The following is an 18,310-nucleotide window of genomic DNA, read 5'->3' as shown; positions in this document are numbered from 1 at the left end:
GAAGGGTGCTAATCATCCCCAGAGCAACCAGAGTAGGGCCAGGAGGGGTCAGGAAGGGCCATGTTGTAGGAAGATCATTTAAGAAACTAGAGTTTTACCAGGAGAAGGAAAGCCTTAGGGGGCAGAGGGCAGGAGGCAGGAGAAATGTTGTTTATTATTTGAAAAGCTATCATATAGAAATGGAATTATATTTGTTCTGTTTGGCCTCAGAGGGCAAAACTACAAACAGTAACTGAATGTGAAAAAAAAATAACACAACTTCATAACTTCTTATAAAAGAGGTAGAAAAAATATTATTCCCATTTTAAAAAAGGGAAAGCTGAGACCCAGAGAATTTGGCTGACTTGTGCACATTCACACAGCTGAGGGTCACAATAATCCTTTCTGATGACTATTGGCCATGCCTTAGTCTTCCAATCCATCAGTTAATTGGTAGAAATTTGTTATGTGTCAGAAATGGTGCCAGAGACAGATAATACAAGTAAAAAAAATCTACTTGTAAAAATCCTAAAGGAAAAGTCAATGAGATGATAAATGTAATGACAAATAGAGATAATTTATCATATATAAGGAACATAATATCATGACTCTAATGATATTTATACAAATATATGCATATAAACAATATAATGCCATAACTATTAGGATATTCTTTATATATAGGTAAATAAATATATTAGTACCAATGGGGTGCATGGGGTGTTCAGGGAGGGGTAGTATCTCTGGTATGGAGGGCTTGTCGTGCCCTTCTAGGGCAGCTTTCCATCCTCTGACCCCCACTTAACACCCAGCTCTCACTTGTGCCTCCTAGTAGCTGCTAGCATGTGGCAGCGGCCATACCCTGGGCAACTGCTTCGATAGGCCAGCTAAACCTAATGAGGGTAGCCATCGGGTCATCGTGGACCCCTGATGAACTAGGGCTTTGCTCACCCAGCATGTGAAGACTGCTTCAGCTGAACAGATGAAAGAAACCAATAAGAAGGTTCAACGGCTGAGATGGCAACGCAGAAAGGCACTGTGGAGTGCTTAGGGCGTTTTGGAGCACAAAAGACAACACGGCCATCCAATGCAGCTGAGGAAGTCTCCAGATGTAACGACTTTTCGTGCCACTGGACCCAGGCTTCCAAAGCCGAGAGAGGGGGGCTGTCTCTGTGCACCGACTTTTCCACTTAAATCTTCATGCACCAGTGTCTTTGTGCACAAAAACACACAAAGACAATAGTCATCCTTGGTTACCAAGAGACAACTACTACCAATGGATAAGAGCTAGCTAAATGCAAGGTAGTTTGAAGGGAGGCCACTGAAATTGGTGGGATCACTATAGAATGTGGTGTTTGCATAGGTTCTTAAAGGAAGAAAGAGATTCCATGAGGTGGAGGGGAGAAAGGAATATATTACAGGAAGTTACAGTGCCAAGCACAGGTCGAACCAAGGTTTGCAGACTCAAGGTTCATTAGTTTTCTATGTGATAAATTTTCAGAATCCGTCTCATTCCTTAGGGTGCCTGGCTCCCTGCTTTTTAGTGCCCCAAATCCCTTTCCAAGGGCAAAAAATCCTGCTTTTCCTGAAGGGTTTTGCTTTAGAAGGCCTTTGCATGTGGGTGGCCAGGGCCTGAGAGTCTCCTTGGGGTCTCATTATAGCCAACAAACTTGTTTCCAATAGCAGAATGTAAGGTGATAGGCGGATTATGGAGAGAAATGGAAGAAAAGAAAAAAAAATAGAGGAAAGCATCAGAACTGGGGATCAGAAGTGAGGTTTTAAAAATTCCAATGATTTCATAGTGTTGTTTCTCATAACAGAGCTTAGTTTGAGACATTCCATAGTGACTCAATAATATTTGATGACTTACTAATCAATACAACAGTTGAATGACAACTAGGTTGTAGTGAGGCAGTCAAATTATGACCTAATGGTCTGCCTAGAAGGTTGTAGAGGATCTTTGACTGTGAGCAGGAAGGGGTCATAGAAATCATCTTGTCCAAACTCATTTTACAAAGGGAAAAACTGAGACCCAAAGAGAAGGATTGCCATTTAAACCCAAGTTCCTTGACTCCAAATTGCATACTTTGCCAGACAAGACAGTATCTCTGTGCCAACTGATTATACTTCAACCTCAGTTTCATAGATAAGGAAACTGAGGCTGACATAGGTTAAGTGTTGTGCCCAAATTAACATGGGTAGGAAGTGTCTGAGGCTGGATTTAAAGTCAAATTTTCCTGACTCCGAATTCAGTAATCTCTCTAAGACAAGATTTTTTAACCTAAGGTTGACAAATAGAAGGCAAAATTTTAAAGAATTCATGGCTTTAAAAAATTAAAAATCTAGTAAATGTATTTAAATAAAATTAGTTCCCTTTGTGTTCCTTTCTATTTGATTTTATGAACTTAAAAACACGATTTTCTGGTATTCATACTCTTTACTAGCCTTTAAAGGGATCAATCACAGACCAAAAAAGATTAAGACTTTTGATCCATGACATTTGAAATAGTTATGATATAAAAGTAAAATATAGACATCTTTTTAAAAATCCTAAAAAGCTAGCAATTCTGAGATGAATAGCTTTGGATTAGTGAACTTTATGTAAATAAAATAGGCAGTCCTAAAATCTGAAACTAATAGTATTTTTGGACCTTTGTGACAATAAGAATAAAGATGTTCAGTGGTGGCTTTGTGATACTCATTATGAGTTCATCCTGCAGGGTTATTTCTCCCTGTCCTTTGCATCTTCTGAGGTTTATTTTAAACTGTAATGAAGTTGTCTGTAAAGTAGATATTGCACTAGCTTTCCCCTAGGATCTTGACTAACTCTAGTTTCTGGCACCCTGAGTATTGTTATTTAGTCTTCTTTAAGTTGTGTCCAATTCTTTATGACCTCATTTGGGATTTTCTTGGGAAAGACATTGGGGTAGTTTGGCATTTCCTTCTCCAGTTCTCAGTTAGGAAACTGAGTCAAACAAGGTTAAGTGACTTGTCTGGAATCACAGCTAATAAGTGTCCAAGGTCAGATATGAAATCAGGAATATTAGTCTTCCTCACTTCAGGCCCATCACTCTATCTGGTTGCTACCTACCTGTCTCTGAGTATTGGAGACAGTTATTTTGGACCAGATTTTGGAGGAAGATGGAAATAACCTGAACTCAATTTGCTGATGTCCAAATTTATAGCATTCCCTGACTGAAGTACAAAAGTTTTACTATAATTAGAGTCTTTGCAAAATTATGGATTTGAGACATAGAATCTCATCTGAGAATACATTCAAGACCCATATGCAGCAGTTCATTCAACTTCCAGGAAACCTCTGGAATGACATGGAATGATTATTTTAGGAAATAAACAGGCAACAACATTTGGTTCTTTGGTTAAGTATTTAGAATATAATGTCTATATAAGATCTAGAGTAAAATCTAGTAATCATGTGAGAAGGATGAAGGGAGTAGTTTTCTCATCACTGAGATAGTTTGGAATTGAGTCATATGAATAAGAGATTTAGACTAGAAGGAAGAATGTGAAGATCGATCCCTTCACTTGATAATAAGGAAACTGAAACATAAAGGATGGGAAGAAATCCCTTGCCTACAACACACAGTTAGTATAGACAGACCTCAGGGATATTGTGGGTTTAGTTCCACACAACTGCAATAAAGCAAATATCACAATAAAACAAGTCACACTATTTTTTTTTTTGTTGCCCAGTTCATATCAAAGTTAAGTTATACTATATTGTAGTCTATTAAGTGAGAAATAGTATTATTCAAAAAATGTGTGAAATACTTTGGTGCTAAGAAAAATGCTAATCATTATCTGAGTCTTCAGTGAGTTGCAATCTTTCTGCTGGTAAAGGGTCTTGCCTCAAAGTTGATGGATTCTGAATGATCATGATGATGGTTGCTGAAGTTTGGGGTGACTGTGACAGTTAAAACAAAAGAAGACAACAATAAGGTATTTTGCTAAGCAATGGGACTACAAAGACAAGAATAAAATCATCCCAATCTTCAAGAATGAATTGTATACTCTTCTTTGAACTGTAATGAACATTCAACTTTGAATAAGGTGGAATTGTGTACTCATATTTGGATCTCAAACAATTCTTAGTAAATATCCTTTTGGGCAATAGGTTCTCAATATACTGGATTCAACAAGCATTTATTAATTACCTTCTCTGAGAATGACTATGCAGATGGGGTAAACAGAGCAAAGATGACAGGGACTCACCCAACATCTCCCAAATTCCCCTCTAAACATTAAAATAATGCTTCAAAAAAACTTCTGGAGTGGAACAACAACAACAACAACAACAGGATGGGATGAAACCATTGCGATCCCAAGACAACTTAGAAAGTCCACAGGAAAGATGCATCTCAGTGGGATAAGAGTGGAGTATAGTCGAGAGCAGACTTTGGCACTGTAGTAACTGGCTTCTACAACTTTAAGACAACAAAAAAGTAAAAGCATCAGACAATTGGTCCAAAAACTATGCTCACAGATTAGAGCACAGCCAGGATAGCAGTGACCATTCTCTTTAGGTCATAGGTCACCTTGGAAGAATGGAAATCTTATGATCCCCAGAACTAACCCTGAAAATAGAAAGCACAATAAAACTTGGAGATCAAAACTGTGTCCTTTCTTTTACAGAAGCATATCCCAACTTGAACATAAAGTTAACAGTATAGAAGTAAGTTACAAAAACAAATACAAAAAAAATAACCTGAGCATAGAGTATTACTATTATAATTATGGTTACAGGGAAGATTGAAACACAAATGCAGAAGATAATGCTAAAAAAAAAGGAATACATAGAGAATTACAGAAAAATTTAGACTGTTCTAACTCTTTCCCCCAAAGAATTCCTGGAATAACTCAAAAGGGATTTAAAAACCACTCACTAAGGAAAATGATTCTTTAAAAATTAGAATGGGGCAAGTGGAAGCTTTCCCTACCCTTTTTTCTTCTTGAGAGATCAAGAAATAATGAAACAAAATCAAAAGAACATAAAAATAGTAGAAAATGTGAAATATCTCAGAAAAATATATGACCTGGAAAATAGATCAAGATGAGTTAATTTAAAAAATATATATTTGACTATCTGAAAGACACAATAAAAAAAATTGTAGTCATCATCTTTCAAGAAATTGTCAAGAACAAGAAGGCATAATAGAAATTAAAATAATACATCACTCAGCTACTAAAAGAGATTCCAAAATGAAAATTCACAACTATTATAGCCATGTTATAGAGCTCCAAGATCAATAAGAAAATATCACAAACAAATGACAAGAAAGAATTAGTCATGATAACACAAGATTTAAAAATTTCTATATTAAAGGATTGGAAAGCTTGGAATATGATATCCCAAAGGGGAAAGGAGCCAAGATTATAACCAAGAATCAACTTCCCAATAAAAGAGACTATAGCCCTTCAGGAATAAAAATGAATATTTAATAAAATAGAGGTCTTTCAAACATTCTTGATGGAAAGACCAGAGAGAACCAAGAGAAGAGTATACAAAATAACAACAATATTGTATGATGTTCAACTGTGAAAAACAGAGCAATTCTAAATAATACAATAATCTAAGACAATTCCAAAGGATTTAGGATGGAAATATTATCTATCTCCACAGAAAGAACTGCTAGAGTCAGAATATAAATCAAAACATAATTTTTAAAAGCTTTCCTTATTTTCTGGGGGGTGGGGGGTTGACCTGTTTTTTATTTCACAACAGTAAATATGAATAAATTTTGCATGACTTCACATGTATTACCTATATCAAATTGCTTGCCTTATCAAGGAAGGTGGGGAAGAGGGAAAGGATTTGGAACTCAAACTTTTAAACACAATTGTTAAAAAATTTTTATATGTTATTGGAGAAACTTAATTTTTCAGAAAAGGATAGAATACTGTGTTTCTTTACTTTATTGCATGTTCAGAAATACAGGTTATGAAAATAATGATCTCCATTTGCAAAAAAAAAAACAACTCAAGGTTTACAAAATATTTTCCTCATTATCATCTGGTGACGCAGGTAGTACAGGAACTATTACCTTGACTGTCTAGAAGAGGAAGCTAAAGCTCAGAGAAATCATGTCACTTGTCCATTGTCACACAACTAACAAGAATCTGAAATAAGATTGCAAAAAAAAGAAAAAGATATTGTGAATCTGTCTCCAGTACACTTTCAGCTCTACTGCAATGCCTCTGTAGACTGCTTTACTTTTCCTTTGAGACACTATGTGTGGAATAACTGTCTTGTTGAAATGAGAAAATGAATACATGAAACGAAAGCCTTTAGTCTCATTTTAATGACTTCTGTCTTTTAGGAGGGACAGAACTACTCAAAGTCAGAGGAAGAGGTGAGTCAGCTTGTAATTTTAAAAAGCAAACTCACATAGGAAAGCCAGAATCCAGAGTGGAGAAGCATGTTGGAGAGCTGGTGGGTGAGGCAGAAGAGAAGGGTAAACAGAAGCAATTTTGTCATTAGGTTATAAAAAGAAACACTTGGACAGAAAGAGCAAATTGGTGAGTTTGGGAAATAGATCATAAGCTTGGCAGAAAGGCATGATATAGTACTGATGGGGGACTTCTGTTATTCAGATAGCTGCCATAGCTCTGTCTGTCTTTCTGTTTGTCTCAGTCTGTCTGTCTGCTCTCTTCCAAAAGCAGAGCAGGTATGTACTCCATGCCTTGGCTTAACAATAATTTCAATATTCTTTAATAGCTTTGTTTCTCACTAACAAGGAGCAACTGGTTACTGGCGTTGAAATGATGGAAGAGAGAGGAAAGTGATGGATCCTTCCTAGAGTTTTAATGGAGAAATGGGATTTGGGGAGAAAGGATTTCCAAACAAGGTCAGAAGGAAAACTGCTAAGATGCAGAGGATGAAAATTCTATGTGAGAAGCCAGCCTATGGATGAAAACAATTAACATGAATGAATTTTTGAAGACACAGAGAGAAATAAATTGAATGAGGAAGAAGTGTAGGGACAGTCGACAGATTGCTTTGTGGTGGCTTGCAGAGCTCACTAACCAATTCCAACAGTAAAACAAAAATCAAATGAAATGAACAGAAAATGGGATCCTGATGAAGATAACAGAGACTGAATAGAAAAGCAGGCACAGTACTCTAACAATTCTACCAGAAAAGCTCAGATCCAGAATGAACTGAGTCTGGCAGGGGAAGCCAAAAACACCACAAAGGTTTTCTTTAGCTATATTGAGGAAAAGATGATGATCCAAGAACTAATAGAATCCTGGTGTTGGACAATGATAACTGACAGAAAACCTGCTCTTGTTATTTTTTGTTTCTGTTTTCTTTGCAAAATAAAATATATTTGGGACTGGGAAGAACAGAACAGAATTGGCTAATGGAGAACTGATAGCCAAGTGTATAAAATATCCCTTTAGATTTCTGTGATGCATTCAAGTCATCATACCCAGATGGACAGCTTTCTCCAGCCCTAAAATAACAGACAGATGAGTTTGCTAAGATAGTCAGTGACATTTTTTACCAAATAGACAAGCTTTTGTTAAATGTTTATTATATGACAGCCATAGGACTAAGCACTGGAGAATACAAAGAAGCAAGTGCACAGCTCCTGCCCTCAAGAGGATCCCATTCAAATGAGGGGGGGCAGATTGCAAATAACTATGAACATACAAGCTTTATTTGGAATGAGTTGGAGGTTACCTTAGAGACATGGAACTGGCTTAAAGAAAGATTGTGAAAGACTTCTTGCAGAAGAAGATGGGGCATGAAGGACAAGTTGAGATCTGAAGGGTGTGTGTGTTTGGCTGGTCTCAGAGTAGTCATTAATCATTCATTGTCATTGTCAATGTGGAAGGAAGTTGTCAATGGAGTAATCAAGGGACCTGTGCCTGGTCCTATACTATGTTAATATTTTTATCCATGATTTGAATAGAAGTATAAATGATATAACAATCAAAGATGCAGATGACCCAAAGCTAGACGAGATTGTGAACACCATGTAAAATAATTAGATGCCAACAGATTTTGACAGTTTAGAACAACATGGAGATTAGAAGAAATGTTTCCAGATTGTAGAAAGCAAATTGTCACAATTTTCAAAATTACAAAAATAAAAAAAAAATCTGCAAAGTAAGAGACAATAGAAAATTTTTTATCGTTGTTTTGTTTGTTTTTCATTATTGGCAATGTGCTAGGATGGATTACTAAAGACATGGATAGTGAAAGTCTAGGAAAAATGTAGCATAGGGCAAGGCACATACAAAAAAATGTATCATGGCTTGATCTAGAACAGGTAATAAGAGATTAACTTTATTCCTCTTTCTTTGAGAGTTTCTAAACTTGTAGATGTTGGGAATATGTAAATATACTTTGTTTCTTTCTTAACAAGGATTTTAATAAATAATATCATGAAATCTACTGGAAACCCAGTTACGTGTCAGTTAAGATAAAGTACAACTAGAATGGAATGAACAAGATTCAGTTTATTAGTAATAAATGTACACTTTCTGGTACTTGTGTTAAAAACACTTATTTAAGTGAAAGATGAGAGAAGTGTGATAGGAAAGCTTGGTGAGTTCTAGAGTTCTGGGGCTTAGTGAACCCCTATCTCATTATAAGTGAAGGGTATTAAAAGTCAGCTTAAAAAGGAAGTTTGATCTTGGGCTGCACGATCAAAGTTATACCTTATAGTAAAAAGAAGTTGATGGCCCTTCTTTTCTCTATCCTGATCAAATTACAGGTGGCTTATTGGGTCTATCTTTGGATTTTTTATTTTAAGAAGAAAATAATGAATCAGAACATATCCAGTGACAGAAAATCCAGATTGTGGATGATTATTAAATGGTTTCCTGTTAGCTCATAAATAAGCCAGTGAATAAGTAATAGTATCTAAAATTTTAATTAAAATAAAGAATTGAGGCATAAAGAAGCCAATGGTTAGGTAAATATATCCAAAAATTTAATTAGGATAAAGAATTTAACCTTTTATAAATATTGGAAATTTTCTTTTAAAAGGGTTCTGAGCTACTGTGATTTTACTAATAATATTTCTTCCAATATAAACTCTATGAAATAGAGAAAGAGATAAGGTTAAGCTAAAGGTCATTATATTTCCTAGATTAAAAAGAATACTAACTGCTATAATAAGATACTGGTTATGAAAAATATAGAGAAAAGGGGCATAGGCAAGAGCAGTAATGGGAGAAAAAAATCGTACCATAAATTCTCTCTTCTCTGCACTCCCCACCAAGAAAAAAAATTTATTTAAAAAGATCTTGGGAATGATTTCAAGAATAGAATTCCCTTAAAGTTCAGGGAGAAAAGAGCCAAATGGACCAAATACTGCATGGCCAACTCTACCATCTAAAGCAGTAGCCACAGGTATAAAATTTTGATGGCAACAGAGGTCTAAACCTCCATTGGTAGAGATGGAATTCCCATATGAGAATTCTTTCAGCTGAGTAAATCATCAGTCCATTCCCTATCCCTAAGAAAAGACTGAGTTGGGACATGATAACTGTCATCACAGACTCTAATTAAGGTTGAATTCAACTAAGTTCCCTTTTTCTATAAATCTCTGACAAAGAGCCCAAAGGACAACTTATTGTTTATAGTCATTGGATTCAATGGTCCCTCAGGATCTTTTTGAATCTGAAATTCTGTGATTCTTTAATTTTCTAATTCTATGATTATATTAAATGTTTGACATGAAGGCTTAGAAACTAAGGTTATGTAAAAGCCTTTGTGTTTTCATTTAAAACAAATTCTCAATTTAAAAGTGTCATGTGTATAGATTCGACAAATGAAATTGAAAATGAATTGTTGGAAATTGGATTGAATTTAGTTGAATCATTATGTTGTCAAGTAATTACTGAAATGATAGGAAATTCTCAATTATCCAGAAGCTGGTTTTCCAGTATGGAGTATTACCAAATTATTGGCTTTGGTATTTTATCTTCCCAGCTGAGGTACATTTTGTTAATAGCTTTGTTGTCAGAAAGAGTGCTGGTCTGGGGGCAGCTGGATAGCTCAGTAGATTGAGAACCAGGCCTAGAGATGGGAGGTCCTAAGTTCAAATCCAGCCTCAGCCACTTCCCAGCTGTGTGACCCTGGGCAAGTCACTTGACCCCCATTGCCTAGCCCTTACCACTCTTCTGCCTTGGAGCTAATACACAGTATTGAGTCCAAGATGGAAGGTAAGGGTTTAAAAAAAAAAGTGCTGGTCTAAGAGTTTGGATAGCTAGGTTAATAGTCAGTTTTCTTCATTTATTAGTCTTTTGACCTAAAGAAGGACATTTTACATTCCTGAGACCTGTTCTTTAAATCTACAAAAGCGTTTTATTAACAATATCAATGCTTTCCTCAGTGGATTGTTGTGAGGGCAATACAACACTACAAAATAAATAGAAAAAGAGATAAGGTTAGCCCAAAGGTCATTATATTTCCTAGATTAAAAAAGAATACTAACTGCTATAATAAGATATGGCTTATGAAAAATATAGAGAAAAGGGGCATAGGCAAGAACTGTAATTGGAGGAAAAAATCATAATGTAAATTACTCTCTTCTCTGCATTCCCCACCAAGGAAAAAAGAGATAGTAGAAAGGTGAGCAACATGAGTTTTTTGATACTTCATACTTCAGACATCATTCTAAAGACTGAAGATTCAAAGAGAAGCAAAAGGGCAATCCTTTTCCTCAAGGACCTTAGATTCTAAAAAGAGAAGTTGTTACAAATCACAAAAAGGAAGCTTAAAAGCAAGGAATGACAGCAGAGGATGTACTCTTTAGGTCTGTTATGGTGAACATATGGCACGTGAGCCAAAAGAGTCATGCAGAACCATCTCTGTGAGTTTATTACTAGAAAGCTAGAGTGACTCTGGGTGGGGGGAGCTGCTCCCTTCCCCCTCTCCATATATGATTGAGGACATTCCTCACTTCAGCTGACACTCTGCCAGCAGCCTAATGGGAGCTCTTCCTTCCTCCCCCTATCTAGGGTAAATCAGGGGGGTTAATGGTCCAGGTGGAGAGGTGGGAAATGGCTCTTGGTCTCTTGGTGGGGCTAGCACTGCATTCAGTCTGGGGGGATCAGATGGGGGTGGTGCCCAGCACTATCTCTAAAAGGTTAGCCACTGCTCTAAGTGTTGAACTCTGCTTCAATTCTAACTCCAGAGAGTCAGAAACAGCAGTAGGAGAGGAATGAAGATGAACTGACCACATTCATGCACTAAAATGGACTCTTGAGAAGAAAACCGCCATTAGAAAAAGTGTAACTAAAAAAAAAACAAAATTCTGATCTGAGGTGTTAAAGCTAATAGGAGTTGCAATTTAATGACTATTATTACTGTCAACGAGGTGTCATGGAATCTCATCTTCATGTGTTCAAATCTGGCCTCAAACACTTACTAGCTGTTTGACCCTGCATAAATCACCTTGTTTGCCTCAATTCCTTTTCTGTAAAAATAAGATAAAGAAGGAAATGGCAACTCTCTCTATTATCATTAAAATTCTATGGAGACCCTATATTAAAATTTATATTTATTTATTAAATTTGTATTATATTTATTAAACAATAAAAAGTGAACCAGAGAAGAGAAAAGCCTAAACCACATGTGACTGGCTAACTCTCTTAACTGTCTCCTCCTTGAGCAGTCTGAATCAGTCCAGAGCCAGACCACATGCTTCTTCAGTCTGTAGTTCTAAGAGCAGAGAACCCATTTCCTTTCTCCTTCACCAATTCATGCTTTTTTTGTGTCCTTTCCCAAGCTCTTTGATTGCCAGACTCAGACCTCTGTCCATACAACAGATGGGTCTTCTAGATGCCAGGAGTAACCATTCCTTCTTCAGAATTGCTGCCAGCCCATGTACAGATTCTCCTACATTGGTAGAAAAGAGATGGAGGACCCCACCATTGCTTCAGAGAAATACAGTTCAGAGGTTCAATTGTGAGATTTTTTTCTTTAAAATGAAAAAATTGTTTTGGGTTTCCCCAAAAGGTTTTAGATTAATAATAATTTTATACATATCATTGCCAAGAAAACCCAAAAAATGAGGTCCAAGAAGAATCAGATAGTACTGAAATACTTTAATAACAACAACACAAGTATAAGGAGTTAATTAGTGAATTTTGTTGGAATTTAACTTTTGCCTTCATAGAATGGGCATAAGAGAAGACAGCTGGGTGGCTCAGTGGATTGAGAGCCAGGCTTAGAGATGGTATGTCCTAAGTTCAAATGTGGTCTCAGACACTTCCCAGCTGTGTGACCCTGGGCAAGTCACTTGAACCCCATTGCCCAGCCCTTGCCACTCTTCTACCTTGGAACCAATACAGAGTATTGATTATAAGATTGATTATAAGGTAAGGGCTAAAAAAAAAGAATGGGCATAAAATGGTCACTTATCCTAACTTATGCCTGAGAGTTTCCATGAGTTAAATAGATTTTAGAAAGGCTATACTTCACAGTTTTTACCTCCCAATGCCAAATTTCACCAACATGATTTGGTCAAGAGATTTTTAAAAATCATGTTTATGGGGGGCAGCTGGGTGGCTCAGTGGATTGAGAGCCAGGCCTAGAGACGGAAGGTCGTATGTTCAAATCTGGCCTCAGACACTTCCCAGCTGTGTGACCCTGGGCAAGTCACTTAACCCCCATTGGCCTAGCCCTTACCACTCTTCTGCCTTGGAGCCAATACACAGTATTGACTACAAGACAGAAGGTAAGGGTTTAAAAAAAATAAAAAATAAAAAAAATCATGTTTATGACACATTTAAGTGGGTAGATACACTGAAGATGGATGCCCTCATGGCTTCTCCACAACTGGTATCAGAAAGTACACCTGGATTATGGTAAATTGTGAGATGAAGCCCCATGGTAGCTGGTGCCTAGCCATCTGAGTAATCATCTTGTTAACCAGAGACAAAGTATGGGCTAATGAATAGAGGATTGACCTGGAAATCAGGCAGATCTGAGTTCAGGTCTTGGCTGTGACATACATGGTCTCTACACCCTTCAGTGACCCCAAATATTCCCTAATACCACAAAATATTCCTGGGTTAGGAGTTGTTGATTCGTGTCGGTGGCTCATGTTCCCATGCTGGGAGCTCCCTACGCTGGTTGAGATTATTGGTTTGGATCAATCCAACGATCACTGTGAACTCATAGTTAAGTTCAGTTACTTCTATATTAGGGTGTGCAGGGTCTTTAGGGCAGAATAGTAGCTCTGGGGTCATGGCTTGTCTTGATCTTCCCAGGGCTGCTTTCCTCTCTTGGTGTCTACTGGTCACAGAGATTTCACCTGTGCGTTCAAGGAGCTGCAAGCATGCTCAGTAACCACACCTAAGTAAACCATCTCAGCAGAAGGGATAAACCAGATTGAGGGTCATCAGCAGGGCCCAAACCTTTAGATAAAAGTAGAGAGTGTCTACACCAGCCATGTGAAGACTTTCCCTAGGGGAGGGGACTGATGAGAATTGATTCCAATGGCCATGAAGGCTGTAGAAGGAGATTCTGGGAAATGCTTAGAGCTTGGTTATATATCAAAGAAGTCAAGGTCACCCACTGCATCCTGAGCCATCACCAGTCATCTCATTCTGACTCTTGTCTTGCCACTGGACTTTGATGTCTTTGGAAGAGACAGTGGGACAGTTGACTTTGTACAATTGTGCCTCATTTAAACCTAATTCATGCCTGAGTCAGATGGCATCACCCAGTGACGTCAATTTGGTGCTTTTTGCATAAAAGGATAACAACCAACATGGCGAAAGGAATGAAAATCTTGACACCAGCCTGTCCATTCTAGCATTCTGCCACCTTGCTCTCAATAAAGTTCAGGAGGTTGAGCTGGCTGCTCTTTTAGGTGACTCAGTCTTTTTAGATGAACAGAAGGCTCTGATTCTTAATGCCCCCAGGTCCCACCATCTGCCCATTTAACTCTCCTACCATGACTATATGCAACACTCTAGTGACTTCACCAATCAAACTTCACTAACTCAAAACCTTTGAAACATTCCCGTATATGGGCCATTTTCCTCTCAGACAGCCCAAACACCTTAAAGACAGGGACTGTCTTGCTTTTGTATTTGAAATTCTACTGATTAGTAGAGCTGTTTGCATAGAGTAAGTGCTTGATAACTGCGATCAATCCAGTCAATCAGGCATCTTTCTGCCAGCGTCATGATAGGAACAGAAAAGAACTTGAGGGTTCTTTTGATCAGTTCCATTAATTTTGTTGAGAAACCCTAATCATCATTCAGGGGGCTAATTTCTGTTGAGAAAGCTTGTCTAAATGCAGCTCTGCCAAATGATCTGTTCTTCAAGCCTGATCAATATGGTAACATTTATCATGGCAGCTAGAGGGTACAATGAAAAGAATGCCAGGTCTCATTGGAAGACAATTTTTCTCCCCATTGTGTCACTTTGTTGTGATTAAATTTCTCATCATTTTAATGATTACACTCTAGAATCAAAAAGTTTCATCTTCCTGAGTTCAAATCTGGCCTCAGACACTTACAAACTTTGTGACCCCACCTGGGCATATCATTTAGCTCTGTATGCCTCAGTTTCCTCATTTTTTAATGAGTTAGAGAAGGAAATGGCAAGAAAAAACTCCATTATCTTTGCCAAGAAAACCCTAAAGAGGGTCACAGTCAGACAGGATTGAAAGATGCCAATAAGAACAATTAGTTCCCTGTCCTAAGATCATGTCCCTGCTATGAGGAGGCACCAGAATAACCAAGTTTCAAAGTTCATCTTTGCCCACATTACCTCATTTACTGTTTTGATACATACATACATACATACATACATACATATATTGTGAATCTTGAAATTTCTCAGACTTGTGAATGTTAAAAATTTCCACACTGGGGAATTCTCCATTGGAACAATTCCCTACTGGGAACATTCCCCATTTAAATGTGAAAACTCTACTTGGATCAGAAATGGGAGGATCTCCACTCCACCCATACTTAAGACTGCTTTAGGTGAGAAAACTCCTTGCTGAACAATGAAAAGTACTTAAACCCGTACTTAAGCCATGACTATTTTTAGAAAGGGATGCTAAGTACCTATAAAGGTCAGGCAACTTGTGAACTTACAAGGAGCAAAGAGGTGAGAACTTACTCAGAGCTTTCCTGATGTGAATTACTCAGAAGTTTTAGTCTACCCAGAATGGTGAGAGCAAGATGTGAATTAATAAGATGATAACAAAATGTGAATTAAGAATGGCCAGTCCTTTGAAAAACGTATACTGTGATTGGTGGATGTAAGAATTTAGGGGAGGTGACAAAGGAGAAAATGCCCTATATAAGGAGATGAGAAATCTGAGTAAGAGACAGTCAGCTGGGAAAGGCTGAATTGAAGGAGTCAGCTAGGAAAGGCTGCCTTGAAGGGTCTCTCTCGAGAGTCTCTCGGGGACTCATTCTGAAACATTCAGATGGAGGATTGAGCTGCTGGAGGCAGCTGAGATGATGCTGGCCTGGTGTCACTAGAATCCTTGCTTAGACAGATCTTGTGGTGAGTGATTAAGGACTGACTGATCTTTCTCTCTTAAGACTCAGGTCTAGGCCATGTTGGCTTAAGACCCTTCATATTTATTCCTTTCTTACTCTTTCTCTCTTTCTTTGATTCCTCATTGTATTATTAATTAAAATCTCTATAAAACCCAGTTGACTTGGGTATATTCAGAATTGGGAATATTTCCCTGTCGACCACCTTAAATATTTGATTTTTGAGAGACACTGTGGTGAAAACATATTTCCTGCGATCACAATTTACTCACACTCATATATCTACTATAATTAATATCTTCCACTCTTTTACTCACTACAGTTTATGACACCTCAACCATTTTAACTATTACAATATACATACATACGTACTTAAATAGAAACAGATTTTTTTTTAATTCTTACCTTCTGTCTTAGAATCAATACCAATATTGGTTCTAAGGCAGAAGAACAGTAAGGGCTAGGCAACTGGGGTTAAGTGACTCACCTAGGGTCATACAACTAGGAAGCGTCTGAGGTTAGATTTGAACCTAGACCCTCTTTGTCTCTAGGACTAGCTCTCCAAGCCACCTAGCTGCCCTGTTTCTATAGCTTTTTAAGGTTTGTACAACTCTTTGAATTCCAGAATTTACTCCTCAGAACAGTTCTATGGGGTCCAAACTATGCCTATACTCATTTTTTCCAGATGAGGAAACTGAGGTAAAGAAGGATGTTGTAAATTCGTGTTTCAAATTTATTTTTAAGTGACTAAAAAAAAAAACAGAGTTGGTAGCACTGGTGTTGAATCCAGATCTCTTGACTTGGTGGCTTCATTTTTTTTCATGTAGGAGACATAAATGACCCAAGTATCCTGCCCCAGGTGCTTGTGAAATCAACATGGAATGACCATGGAAGAGCATTCTAAGAGGGAAGCCCTCCAAGTGCCATGTTGTCATAGCAGCAGCAACATGGCGACATTCAAAGAGTTCAGGAATAAGAGGCTGTCTCCTACGGTACCCGGGAGCAGGGTATTCAGATTCATATAGGACAATGTTGTGGAAGCAGGTTGGGTTTCCTGGAAGGATTATCGAATACCTGAAAATCTCCCAAGGTCCGAGTTGGGAGGAGCCTCAGGGGTCCCCAAGACCAGCCTTTAACTGGGCAAGAATGTTTGCCACCATTCTTTATGGCAGACAGCTAAGCTGACTGACCACTCCACCACCAATGCTCCAGCCCTCCTAGGGAGAGTGATGGCCGTCTAGACTCAAAAGGAAATAGAGTCTGGTATCCCCCGAATCACCCTCCTGTACCCTTTCCTGTATTAGAGGCAGGAGTGGTGGGACCAGGCTGGCTCTGGGAACCCTCCAAGAACCAGCCTCTCGTTTGGCTCTGTTTACCCATAAACAGCTATAATTTAAATAACATTGGGATTCATTTCCTGGGCATTTTATTAGCTTTTGTGAAATGATTAATGCTTCATAAATACTGCTTTAGGAAAGGAGAAATAGAAGAGGCTGGAGATGTGGGTTTTTTAACTTCACAGATTTAGAGCACAGTGCCATCTCCTGAGGAAAATGTGCTATTATCCAGACGAGGGCCAAAGAGCATCACTGGGAATATCAAGCTCGAGAGGACGGCCAAATGAGTTTATTACTAATAGTACTGGTTTTCCCCCATGGGAGATCTAATTCCGACTTCATTCCTTATTCTGTATAAAATGCCGGGGCAAATCAAGGGAAACGAAGGAGGAAACCATTTGGGACCATGTCAAAAAGGGGATTAAGTTGTCCGACCTTCGTCTCCGTGATCGATCCTGTTCCTGGGCCTGGAGCCCGCAGAGGTCACAGACAGAGGGAGAGCCTGGTTAAATGCTAATACAGAGGATGCTTTTCCAGGGCTAACACGTCTCCTGAGGCAGCCTGTAGTAGAGAAAAAGGCATCAGAAAGAGAAACAGAAGATCGAGCTTCGGAATCTCCCCCTTTGCCAATGCTTCCCGCTCTTTGGGTCTGGGTTTGCTCCTCTGTATACTAGCACGGACAGTTCTGGCCCTGCCTTTCTCCCTGGGGTTACAATGACGGCTGTAGGAGGGCAGAACAGGATGGACATTTGTCCTTATTTATTAATCTCCTGTGAAGACTCCTCAGCCTCCAGCCCATGTCAGCAGAGTCCAATCCCTGGCAGGTCCTTCCGGGGAGGACAGGCTGATCAGAGGCGATTCGTCACCCAACGATCATGTTCCGAAGTCCCGCAGCAGGCCAGGCACTCCTCGGAGAGCTTCACCCACCGGAGACTGGCATCCTGGCCATGTGGCGAAATGATCCTGTGAATAGGCAAAGGGCTGGCCCAGGCGGCCAGTATCCTCGCTTCAGGAATTTTGTTTTCATTATGATTCTGCTCATGATTTAAATGCATTTTATTAGATCATGCCATGGCAGGTCATACCATGTTATCGCTCATACTATATTAATTATCTAGAATTTGCACTGTTTAATGGAGAATCTGCAAAAAGAGACTCGCACGTTCTTGACGCGCAGAAACACTCTTTTCATAATATAAAAGCTAATTGATCCTCAACATGTTTTAGTTTAATGAACACAAAAGGCAGACCACCATCATCATCATCAAATTATAGAGTCCTTCCAAGCCCTACGTTGAGTGCTTCATCCATTGGGCCACCCTGTTGCCCCCAACCAACACTTATTAAGCACCTCTTGTTTACCAGGAACTCTGTGAAGGAATGAGAATGAAAGGCAAACAGATAAATCTGCTCTTGAGGAGACGGATGTCTAATAGGTGAGACTGCAGGTGGGCAGAGAAATATAAATTATCTACATAGACATA

The sequence above is a fragment of the Monodelphis domestica genome, chromosome 1, assembly GCF_027887165.1.
Source record: "Monodelphis domestica isolate mMonDom1 chromosome 1, mMonDom1.pri, whole genome shotgun sequence".
In the NCBI taxonomy this organism is placed as follows: domain Eukaryota; kingdom Metazoa; phylum Chordata; class Mammalia; order Didelphimorphia; family Didelphidae; genus Monodelphis; species Monodelphis domestica.
Note: the sequence above shows the minus strand (reverse complement) of the source record.